A 13,622-nucleotide genomic window follows, 5' to 3' on the forward strand; every position below is an offset into this window, starting at 1 on the left:
TTTTTTGGTTAGCCATTTTCGGGAATGTTTCTGAGAGATGCAAGTTTTTCCACTCATTATGTTTACCCTTCATACTATATTTGACAGCCAGTTGTACATATATAGCAGGGTCCACAAACCTCATTGCTCTATCCTTATCTTCAGCCACTACCATAGAATGAGAGGGAACTCAACAAAGAAAATCTCCCGGAAATCACAAAAGTACCTTTATAGCCATCTTTTTGGATTGATACGTAGATTCTTAGGCTATTATGAGCTGAACTCTTTTTTTTTATGGCACAACCATCATTCTATTTCCTCTTTATTGGGCCTCCACATCCCCTATCTCACACAAACCTTTAGTTCCTGGCAACAAAACCATTTATTGGTGAGGGAGGTGGTCAAGGGTTCAAATGTAAGCCAATAAATCCCCCTTAGACACTGGCATTTTCAACACCTGTGAGAAAGTGAGGTCTCATCCAAGGTATATTGATGGGTTTGTAATAACCTTTGAAATTTATGCAATGGAAGAGGGGAAATAAAGATGACTCTGGTCTAGAAAAGACTAGCCTAAACTATTGCACCCACTCTATGTTACAGATAGAGACATTAAATAAAATTACTTTCAAACAACTTCGCAACATAAGTCAAAAACTTCCTAGTAGAGTATGAGATGCATTAGTCAAATGAACATACATTATTTAACAAAAATAGTGAGTATTCGATAGGAATTTGTTGTGTGGGTGAAAAACTAACAATGACACAAACTAGAGGAAACAATGGTTTCATTCATACACAAACATTTTCCTTAATATGAACATAATGATTCAAGAAATTGATTAAGACCTCTTTGCCAAACCTCCTTCATTTATTCATTCCTTAATACCAAAGTGAAATATAATAGAGCCATGAGAAACTAGAAAAGAACCTCCAAATACTTTATATTAATTGAAAATAACATGAATACACAAGCAGGGATTATACACTCAAATGGAAGAATTCAAGTCATTATTTCCTATCTCATATTATCCAACCAATACCATTACAAGTAATAAAATACATTTCTAGAAAATAACTAAAGATATTAAGCATTAATATACCCCGCATTAAGTTGACCATGTTATACAAGGATCCCTCATTGAGCCAACAACATAATGAAAATAGTAGCATAACAACATAACACAACAAAAACAGATCATATTAACAGTACAATACTCAAATCAAACCATCTATAGTTGGAAACAAACTCTTTATATAATCTACACTCTTCCGCATCATGCTCAGTGGAATCTTAAGCCTGCTTACTCACATAAGGTTCCTTGTACATTCTAAACCACAACTAATTACTTGAACATACCAAATTGAATCACCATTGCTTCCCATAACTAACCAACTCGTATAGCTCGAGAGTGCACTGTTGACTAGGGAATTTTTCCATTACATTATAGTCTTCACAACTTTCATCACACATCTATGTACGCTATTAGATATCTCTACAACATATTGTGCATGGTGTCCACCATCCTCCACGTGGCTTCCCCATACCTGGGTAAAATTTCAAAATTTCTCTTTTTTTCTCTTCTTTTTCACCTTGGTCCCAACAATGCCGACAAAGCAACATAGGGGATTGGTCTCTCTTGTAGGTTTGTTCTTGCAAAAAAAATAGAGAGGTTTGGTGTGCTTTGTAGGTTGGTTCCTACAATGAAGTAAAGGGGGTTGGTGTCTCTTATACACTTCTACCTAAAGTGTAGCATAATAGAATGATGTCTCTTGTGGTTTGATTCCTATAAAGAAGCATAGGGAATTGTTGTATCCTGTAGGTTTGTGCCTACAAATTAATATAATATCAGGTTGGTTCCTGCAAGATCTTTGATATAAATAATTATTATGGTTTTCTCCCATAAGGGTTTCCACATATATGTTTTGTCACTTGTTAATTTTATGATATTAGTGTTTTATGATGTTTGACTGACTTTACTAAGTAAAAGTTGTCATTATATTGATTGATCCCCCTTCAAGATAATTATGAATTCCAACAACCACTTCCAAATGTCGGATCTACCAACAAGTCATCTCCCATGTACAAAGCGATGGAATTTTTTCAAACCTCAACCCCCCACGTGAGGTTACCAATCTTTTCGACTCATCCCCTTTATACTTTGACACTATGAAACTAATATTCCAACACTTATCTTCCACAAAATCCTTCATGTTGTTGGATTAAAAGATAAATCTTCGTTAATTAACAGTGAAATAGGCTCATCCATAGGGTCTTCGATAGAAGGTGACCGAGTGTGTTGTTAAGGAAATCCTACATCTAAAGTCACTAGTTCAATACCCTACCTTATTCGAGTGTTATTCTTAGACATGACCTCACCAATGTCGAACTGACAAAAAAATGAGTGAGGCTCAAAACCAACTTCCATAGTTGCTAATTGAACTAACTTCAATTTATTTTTCTGTATGATATGGTAATTACTATGTTCATGAAATTCAAAAGGAAAGATTTGATTCAGTAGAGGATGACATTCAATTTTATGTCAGGTGGCATGGTTCCCTTCCAAATGTTACCGACTACAATTTTTGAGTCTCCTATTATATTAATTCTAATAATATGTCAAACTTTTACTAAGGAACGACATTTAAATAATCTATAGGCTTTAGCTTATTTATTTAATGCATGGTTGAAACACGTCCACTCAACCAGCCTCCCTCGGGCTTGCTTAATAAAATATTTCAATTCTCGTTATAGGTAATATAATTTTATATCTATTATATATATATATATATATATATATATATATATATATATATATATATATATATATATATATATATATATATATCTGTATGTATGTGTTGAGTCTTGAAAATGTCATTCATTTCCATTACACTTTCACTATTATGTCCATTATATCACCTCCATTTCACCTCCATTTCACTACTATGTCACCACATTCATCTCACTTTCATTATCATTGGGCCACCTTTATGTTTTTCCAATATTTATTATTTCTAAGCCTTTTAAGTGAATTTGTGGTTAAAAATTAGAAAATAATGTGCATATGCTTATACCTAACAAATGGGTTGAGGTTGTTGACATGTGTAGGTTGAAAGGAGACTTCTAGAAGACCCTTATGTGGCACCCCAAGGCCAAATTCGAATTTGAGTGGAAAGAATCATGGGATCATGAGGATATGTGTCACATCTCCTAATTGTATTGTAACTCTAAGAAGACATGTGTCTTATCAGTTCCTATTTTGATTAGGACTCTAGAGGTAGAGGGAGAGATTCATGGACTATCATTAATGAGATGGCTCTCATCTTTTTGTATAAATAGGAGATCTCTCTCCTTCATTTGTTAGTCCTTTTTAGTCTTTTTAGTTTCTAGTTCTCAAGTTTGTAGTTCTTCCTTGATGGCTTTTGAAAGCTTTGGAGGACTTTGTTGTACTTTGTACTTTTGAAGAAATTGAATAAAGCTTTGATGTTCTCAACATGGAAGGAGATGTGAAGTAGATGTCATGGAGCATATTAGGATGTAAGGTAGAGTAGATTTCATTTTGTAAATATTGCTTTGTAGAATGTAAGGTAGATTAGATTTTTCATTCATGCAATTTTAATTCATGCAAGTGTGTTTAATTTTGCTTTGATTTCATGACTAGTGGCATGTGTGATCATCTTGTCTATGTTGCTGACCTTTATTTTTCGGTAGTTTGATTTTCATTAGTATCATTTCTTTAACTTGCACTTTACTTTCTGCTCTTAGATATCAAGTTGTTCATCTATTGATGGTTCTTTTTCCATAATCAAATAACTTTATTGGAGCCAAAATATCACTTAGTACAGCTTGGTTTAGTTTGCTTTAAGACTCACATTTCTGACTTGTTCATAACTGTTCTCACATGATAAATCTAGCTGAAAGGCAAAAAAGTTAAGAAAAGGTTAAAGTAGTGTGATTTGTCTCCTTTATGTAGTGTCACTTAGATTTCATTTTCATTTTAAATCAGCAGCAAGGATACTGGGTCTCATAGTCATTCTCTCATTATTTGATTATTGCATTTTATTTCGATTGAACTAGTTGCATTAAACACATTAGAAAAGTAACAAGAACAAAACCCCAAAAACAACATAAACTATAAAACAACGAAGTAAGAGAAAGGTTAACTAAGCACATATGGTGCACCACACTTCATCAGTTTACGATACCCGGATTGATAATTTATGTAGAGCAATTTAAGACATTAAATTGACTAAACAGTATGTATGCATGTATGTATAAAGAAAAGTAATTAAAAGTTAAACAAATTATTGTTAGGACCATATATATTTTGTGGATATGTGTAATTCATTTAATTTTTATTATCAAGTTGATAGATGTCATTTAAAAAATTAATAGCAAAATATATCTCAATGTAGGTCATGAGTAAAATATAGAGTAATTGAAAATTAAAATATAGTGATTGAAAGAATACAATATTCATATGAATAAAAACTTTCCATAATATTTCAATCAATATCATGAGCTATTTCTAAGGATTCACCTTGAAATAACCCATACGATTTTAAAGATCCATCTTAACTCCAGATCTACCAAGTAGTGAGAGGAATCAAATATCTTTTCACTCTAAAAGATGATTGCTTTTGTGTCAAGAGATTTGATTCATCTAGTTGCTTGGTGCTTGGTAGACTCAGAGTTAAGATGGATATAAGATGGTTAATTGAGACCCACCTATTATTTCATTTTTTTAAATATATTATCATATACTAACTTGTTGTGAAAAAATAATTTTAACATACTTTGATTATGTTTTTAGCTTGCAAATTTTCAAATAATTTATAGATTATACTTAGCCAACAAACGAACATGTTAGGAAATATATTGATAGATGCATACAATGTTAAGCTTGTGCTACTTGTTTCTGTACTTTGACTTTACATTAATAAAAAATGTTTTATGTATTTTATTTTAATAAAATATTTTTTTTATAATTGAATAAAACAAATGTAGAAGTTAATTAAATATGATGGTGATGATTAATATTATATCTAAATTTTATAAATTAAAATTAATAATAATAATAATAATAATTAATTTTTATATTTAAAATATGGTTATTTATTAATTATATTTTATAAATTTAAAAAATATAACCTCGTGAGTGACGGGGTTCAAATGTTATCCCGTATGGATTGTCAGCCCATGAATTCATCAATAATATCAGAGCAATGATAATGCTCTATTAACGCCACCATTGCTTGAAAAATTGACCGATCTCCTACTGTTCATTCTTCTCAACCGATGCAACCTCCCAGGTAGCCTGTCTTGATTCAAAATAATCACCTCGTCAACAATAAATGACCAACACTATATGCGACAACAAAGTTGTGACTTGTGGCATGTTAAGAAAGTCAATATATCATCCATTGAGTCCTTACCTCACATAACGCACCCTGGTAATAAAATTAACCACGATATGTCCCAACACTACTTCAAATGGCAGCGCAACCTTAGTCTTGCAATGGTAAGTATCCTGGAAATAAATCAATAAACACGTGCCTCAAACCACCAAAATGATCAACGGAAAAATTTGAGGGATTTATTTTAAAACGAGAAACTCTCTACCCTAATATAGATTTAGATATGATTTTTCAACTGGCATTAGGAAAAATTCAAAATTAAATGAAAGGTAAGAAACCAACTAGGGTGATACCAGATACCATCGAAGATGGAGACTATTTGCTAGGGTGAGAAGAATCCCTCTAAAGATATGACGATACTGCAAACAAAATAATTCTGAAGCTGGCAGTATGCACAACGCTAATACCACTGCAAGATCCCAAACCTTAAATTTTTTAGCAGATTTAGCACACTATAGTGTCATAACTAACATAAGCTTTCAACAAAAATGAGAACACGTAAGGGATTTAGAACTACAACCACTTTATTTAATTAATTATGCAAATGACACATGCTAGAATAATTAACGCAAGAAACCCTTGCCAATGGCATGCAAGGCTGCTCATCAAATGAGAAATCACAACAATGAAGCATAATGGTACACCATGGATGGGTCTACCAAACAAGTTACTCCCATTGATTTTTCGTCTGTGGGATAAAACTAACACTGGCTTTGCCAAGTTCTAAACAAAGATTGAACAAATAACAACACAACATTTACTCTAAATTGCATCCTCAACACCAGCATAAAGCCTCTAAAGTTTCCAATCAAGTGTAACGGAAATTATGAGCCTATGGAGTCTCTCTAGGGAGGTTGCTTGCAAATTTATAATTTAAGAAAGGAGAACAATGCAACCAGAGTCCAGCATCTAGGATGTTCGCCAATTTATGTGGCATGGTTCATTTTGTTATATTATTTAAATTAAAAAAAAACAACGTAAATCAAAATCAACATTTTTTTTATGTTTATTTTTGCCTCACACTTTTAGGACATGCTCGACCCTCTTGAAGTACTATGATGTGTTCAAGTTTTAACCATGATTACAAGGCACAACCCTCTTTAAGTGGTGTAATTTGTTCAAGTTTTAACCTTGATTGCACGACACAAAACTCTGGAAGTGTTGTGATGTGTTCAATTTTTAACTCTGATTACAAGGAACATCCCCCTTGAAGTGTTGTGATGTGTTCAATTTTTAACACTATTTGCAGGGCACAAGAGGAATGTGCTAGTTCCTACACAGGAGGAATTGATGTGTTGTGATGTGCTCAATTTTTAACACTATTTGCAAGGCACGAAAGGAATGTGATAGTTCGCACACAATCACAATAGCTTGTACAATTTGTAGACTTCTCTTCTACAATTGATCTTGAGTTCTCATTTCCTCCCTGCAAGTACTGCACGATACCCACCTTGCCAATTTGCTTCGATTCACCTTACTTCCTAGACCTCGGATTCTACTTGATTGCAGGCCATCCAATCATTGTACTCTGATGACCTTCGACTATGAAGTCTACCATGCAATAAATCCACACCTTAAATTGAATCCTAAGCAGATCATATTCCATTTTTTTGGTGGGAGAGAGAGCGAGGACACGGGGTTGTGCATATTGATTTTTTTTCTCGCGGAGAAAAAATATCGCATTTGAATTCAGTGACTTCTTTTTCTAAATTGGGAGTGCTCCATCTTTTGGATAGTGACACATGTCCTCCAATGACTACTATGAGTGCGGGCTTCTCCTTTAATCATCTGATTCACCCTATCTTAATAAGATCTGTCATTTGTTGAATGCTTCTGTTGGCGCTTAGCATATCAACTCTGCTTTTGGTATCCATGCTGGTAATTAGACATTTTCACAACAACAACTCAAAAACACTATCCAGTGTCCCTTCCCACTGTTGAAAGTGATATAAAGAGGAAAACTTGAGTCCTAGGGTGCGAGAAGCATTATGAGGACCATTAAACACTTCAGCAAATTCCCTTCCCTTGTATTGGTCATTCACGAAGAATCTGTGTGAACTTCACTCAAGGCTTCCATCACTCTTTCATTTTTTCTACTGCACCCATCATAATACTCATGCTCTCCATGGTTGCTACAGGAACTTTCACATATACATTTTTATTATCGACAATGATGCTTGTACACAATTATGGGCCTATCAAACATACCAATGCTCTAAGCTGATTGCAATACGTGCTAAATGATATATAATTCATTCCTTATAATTGTGGTCATCAATATAAATCAGAACAAGGTGGATTTCAAATTCATAAATAGAAGTTCATACAATTTCTACACAAGCTCACAAACATGGAATCCTTGTTGGTTTCCAATTCACATCCCATTGACTCTATCAAACATGCAGTGGTTCTCCATGGTAATAGATTCTCCTTCCAAGCAACGCATTTTCTAAAAAATAATGACTTTTCCCCTCCCATGCATTAACACAATCCCAGTAACAATAGTAGGGAAACTTGATCATGTAGTAGATACATGAACAAACAAACTTATTCTAATACTCTAGTCATCCCTAGACCTTCTAGTTTGGAACACAACCTAGGTAGGCTCTAATATCAATAGGGATTTTTGTATAATCACACATTTCATTGCTCAAATGATGTTACATATAAATTGTTTCAAGATAGACAAACTATTTTTGATAAATAATCACATGGTTGAAAGATTATCTCAGAGATTCATAAATATAGGGCTAATCCCTAATTAGCTAGAGATATTCTCACAACCAACCAACTAGACCTAAAGAACCTCCTAGCTAATAGGAACAAACTCATTATGATGTGTAGAATTCTACAAATAGTGACTATTAAATTAATAATTAAATAATATAACACATATTGACATAAGTTGAAGTTACATTCTCTAACACATATCTCACTCAATATACAATAATTTGATACAAAATACTTTGCAATCAATAGATATTGCATAATGTACATATTGTCGGTAGCGCTAAAGTCTAGAGATATTAGTTATGTAGATAATAGCAAAGGTGATGAGGAAGTGTGGATAGATACAAGAGGACATTGGGAAAATAAAAGTCATGAGAACTTTGAAGACAACCACATATAAATTAGCATAGTTAAGGACTTGTTGATGCCTCGAAAATCATTGCATCAACATCGGGGAAAACCACGTGGTCCGGACCTTAAAGGAAGCTCCTTTTCCGTTTGGTGTGGTGGCTCCGACTCGATATAATGGGGCGAGTTTCCCAATGGTTTGTAAATATGATGGATAAGTGGTTGATTTTCTATTATCTAATGATAATGGATGGATGATTTATTTTAAAAAGTAAAATAATAAACAACTAATTTGTCCCAGGAAATTTCTGCTTTAGTGTAGATTTTGATGATCTTTATCTACAAAAAAGAATATAGATGAATCTATTGGTAAACAAAGACATTCATTCATACGATAATTACTTTGTTCAAGTAGTTGAACAAAGTAATCATTAAAATATTATTATACTATTCTTCATATATCATTGACATAAATATGATTGAAAGAATAACACTCAAACATTCAATAGTGATAAGTATAAGGACTGTTGTTAAAACACATACATATATCCAATGATAGCAACATTAAATAAATGTTGATTCTTATAAAAGAATGGAGCAAAGACATAGATAATAGTACCATATGTAATTTGGATCCCTCCTGATATTAATCACATTCAGATTACGTCTTCTAGCTTAGAAATACTTTCACAAAAAGCAATAGTACATGTTTCATCATAGCATTCTTCATTAAAATTCAGAATATAGGCCCAGTCTTCATAAAAAAAAAAATATCGGAAGCACAATAGTGTGACTTCTCGATCGAAGTTTTATACAAAAATTTAGGACCCTTTCTAAAGACATGAAAGGGTGTATAAGTACTATCTAAGCTAACTAATTATGAAATAAAAATGCTATTAGGTGGTATAACCAAATCATGAAGATCTCCTTGAAATAGGTTTGTTTGCAGTCGGTAGCATGATTCACTGTTTTGGTCGATCATCCTTTGGCTTGAGCTGGCAGATAGCAAGCATTGGTTGAAATTCTGCAGGGTGTCTCAGATGAGAATGCAGGTGAGCTAAATACGTAGCATCATGAATTTCAGGAATCATGTAACCCATTGCGTCGGTTAAACATTTGAGTGCTGCCCTTTGACTGTATGGTTTAACTAGGAAGAACCAAAAGGTGTCCCAAGTTAAAGTTTGGATGCCTGCGATTAATCTTTCTTTCTTTTCCAATTACTAATGCTTTGGCTGACGACAATTTACCTGGAGTGCACTGTGAAATCAAATTAGGCAGATAAAGAGTATCATTGATTAACTCAATCAAATTATTGATTGTTGATCTGCATCTTGAAGTTTCCCTTTTTGCTTTCATCAATTGCGACTGCCATTCTAGGAAGAGAATCTTCTTATGTGATTCTAGAATTTTAGGCGGATTTGCAACTTTCCCTTCACTGGTTTCTTGCCAAGCAAGAAAGTTGGTTAAAGTCTCATCAGCCTGTTCCAAATTCTCCCTGGCATCAATTGATTTGTCAATCATTAATGAAGTAATCTCACAGAGGGGCTCGGTAAGGGAAATATTATGACATAGTAAATTTAGTTGCTTAATCAATGCTTTATTGATCTAGAGAGCCTCAGACCTGAACTCTGTTGGTTGAGGAAAACTCTTGAACTTCTCTATCTGTTATGATAATTGAGCGATTTTCTCATCTTTTGTTTTACTCGTCTGTTCATTCATTGTCTTCAGGTTGGCCAATGCCAGAGATAATTCGTTTTGTTTCTGCACTGCTCTTTGGTCTATCCTCTGTTTCTCCTTGAGCAATTGCTCGTTTAATTGGTTGTTTACCTGCTGCTAACTATTGTTCTAATTCCTCTATTTTCTGTTGTCTTTCGAATATCTGTGCCTCCAATGAAACAATTATTTGGTCCTTTTCTTTAAGTAAATTGCTTACTTCTGATGCTTTATCCATAGTAGTTGTCGAGTAGGCCCCGACATACTTGTTGGGTCGTTAATATACCATTATTATTGTCACTTTTGAATGCTTATTCCACCCATTTCTACCATTCTTCATCACGTCATTTTTCATAATTTATCATATAATTATATTTTACAATAATTTATGATCTTATGTAAAAATATTATTTATTCTCCTTTATTTCTAATAAATTGATGATTATGCATGATTTTATCAATGAAAGTTTAATAAATTGGTTATAACATTATTCACCATTTTTAGCCTCCAAGATAATTTTCAGATTGAAGATTTGATCATTAAAAGTGCCAACTCAGAAATGCGCTGGAATAAGAAGTGACAGTTTTGCGGTTCAGGTTCTGAGCTAATGAAGATGAATCTGGAAAATCTAGAACATGGGTTTTGTCCAGAATGGACCAAATTAACTTTTGTAATGAATGGTTTGCCCAAATTTAGCTTGTATTGAGAGAAACGCAGGGTTATTTGAGCACAATTTTCTTAGATTCGATGTGTGGCCGTTTTCCAAACCTCAGCTGCAAAGCCAATTTCACCTTGCTCTTGTTAAAAGATGCATGGAAATATATCTTCTTGTTGATCAATTGGTTGGAAACAATCTAATTTTGTAATAGAAATCATGTTGTAATTATCTTTGTTGTAACTTCTCTCTGATCTCTCTCTATTTAAATCAAAACAGAGATCAGAGAGGGGGATGGATTCGAATGATGGAATTGAGGATGAATTAGAGATTCAGAATTGAGGATGGAAGAGAGAATGGATAATGGCTGAGAGATAGAGATATTTCTTGTTGTAACCCACTGTAACTCTACTTTGATATTTTAATATAAATCTGGTTGCCATTCCATCGTTGATTCTGAAGTAACCCAGCAACATCCGCTAGCGGCTAAGGGCCCAGCCTCTCGTGGAGTATGCTGCTGCTGCTGCTGTATTAAAGCTTTACAATTTCTGCCATGTGATGGTTTGGCTTTCTTCTCATTTCTTTAAATTGTTTTATTCAGCAATCTTTTGTTTATGAACATTTCGCAGAATTGCTTTGTTATATTGAAATTAGAATTGAATTGCATTAGTGACAGAATTATTAATTATAACTTGAAATGTCCCGCTCTTAATTCTAATCTAATACTGTGCTGTCTAATTAATATTGTGGTTCATTTAATTGTTGTTCATTTGTAATTGCAATTTTTGTTCAATTATGTTACTATTCAATTACAACTGCAATTGTTGTTGCTTCAATAACTGTGATTAATGTTCATGCTGCTGGATTAAGGTTGCTGATCCAATTACATTTGTAGTTGCTGTGTATTTCTATTCAATTAGATTTGCTGTTCAGATTTATTAAATAGGATTCGTTGCTTAATTCCTTTAATTATAGCGTGTTGCCTATTTACTTTGTTGTTCATTTCTGTTGATTAATTGCAATAGTTTGCTTTTAAAGAGTTTTCCTAGTTTACTTTCAATGGTAGCTTTAGTTCAATTTCTATTTCCTTTTAATTGCTTTAAAGCAGGACTGTCAACTGTAGAGAACATTGGTTATTGCTTCCTCGTTCCCAGATTGATTGTCTTGTTCTAGTTTGATTTCAATTTCATCAATCTCTAGAGGAATGAATTATTGCTACTGTATCCTCAATTGATGTTTTCTGAGTGAATAGTTGGATTTCAGAGCATCTGAGTTTATGTTATTGTTAGATTTCTTTTTCAAGCATTCATTTACTTTTGGATTTTAAGCACTATACTGCAAAACATTACTCTTGAGTAAATAGCCGCCTCACACTAAGTACACTCTTGAAATAAAAAGTCGTCCCTGGGTTGATAATTAATGTGAAGGTAATTAGGAGTTAAAAAAACACCTTTTTATCGCTCGACATTTTGGTGCCATTTCCGGGGAGAGTGTAGCCATTTTTAAAGAGTAGTGTGCATCTGATGAGTGCATGTTAGGAAAGAATTGGGTATTAAAAATGGAAGGTAAGAACCTGCATACGGAGCATGTAGAAGTCTTGCTCCCTCACCCGCTTTCCAAGAAGACTGTTAAAGAACTTAGGGTAGAAATAGATGTTTGAATTTTTGTGTGAATGAATAGGAAAAAAACTAAAAAATTTGAAAAATGAATCACATGATTTCACTCAAGTGGTGATGTAAGCACCACCCATTTCACTAACTAATTCACAGGAACATTGGAAGAAGGAGCTTCAAAAAAACACATGAAGAACATCTTCTGTTATGGTAAGAAACTGCCCAACATTTCTACTTTTGAATTTCCTTCTCAACTAATTCTACATCCTCACCACAATAAACCAGTACAACATGCTTACAATGTTGAACTGCAAAATTTACCCACCCTTCCCACCCATTCTATCTCACATGTGCCATTAGAGAAAACTTACAATGAGATTTAGAATGTTTCAAATTCAAAAATTGTAGAAGCTATGGAAGAAAATGAGGTTTCTTTTAGGTTGCACCAACAAACCATTTTAAAAGCTCAAGAACTTCATGGTATGATGGAAAATCAAGAAAGTAACGGATATATTGAAGATTGGTTTCACTCCATCACGTATTTGCATCATCACTCCATACTTCAACAATTTTTGATACCATCTTTTCAAGGGAAGTTGGCTTCTCATACCCTAATTTTTATCAACATGCATTTTTCAAATTGGGGTATGTGCATACGTAAAGCCTTATTTCTAAAATGGTTCCACTGGAAATACTCTTATAAATAAACATATTCAATTCTTAAAGAAGAGTAGGATAGTGGAGAAAATAAAATAAATAAACAAATAAAATAAACACATCTTTTTTATTTTTATTTTTGTAAAGCTAGTTGTTTTTTGTTGCAACATGTTATGGAAATCAACATTGGTGATATTTTTTAATTCATTTGTGTATGTAGATGACTTATAATGGAAATAATAGTTCTACAAACACTCATATTCACTTTTATCACCAATTTGAAAAAATGCTTAAATATCACATTTTTTTGGCTTGCGGGTTTGATGAAATTTCTGAAAAAAAAACAGTCGGGATATTCATGTTTTGAGGGACCAAAATGAAATATTTTAAAAACTTGTTTCTATCCCAAGTACCCCTTGATGTCTACTTTCCAACCCAATTTGAATCACTCAATTTGGATTTGAAACGAAAAGGTTCGAACCAAAACATTGACAGGGTGTCTAGCAGG

The sequence above is a fragment of the Pinus tabuliformis genome, chromosome J (genome assembly GCF_031772625.1).
Source record: "Pinus tabuliformis cultivar Carrire ecotype Pingquan chromosome J, CPIR1, whole genome shotgun sequence".
NCBI lineage: Eukaryota > Viridiplantae > Streptophyta > Pinopsida > Pinales > Pinaceae > Pinus > Pinus tabuliformis.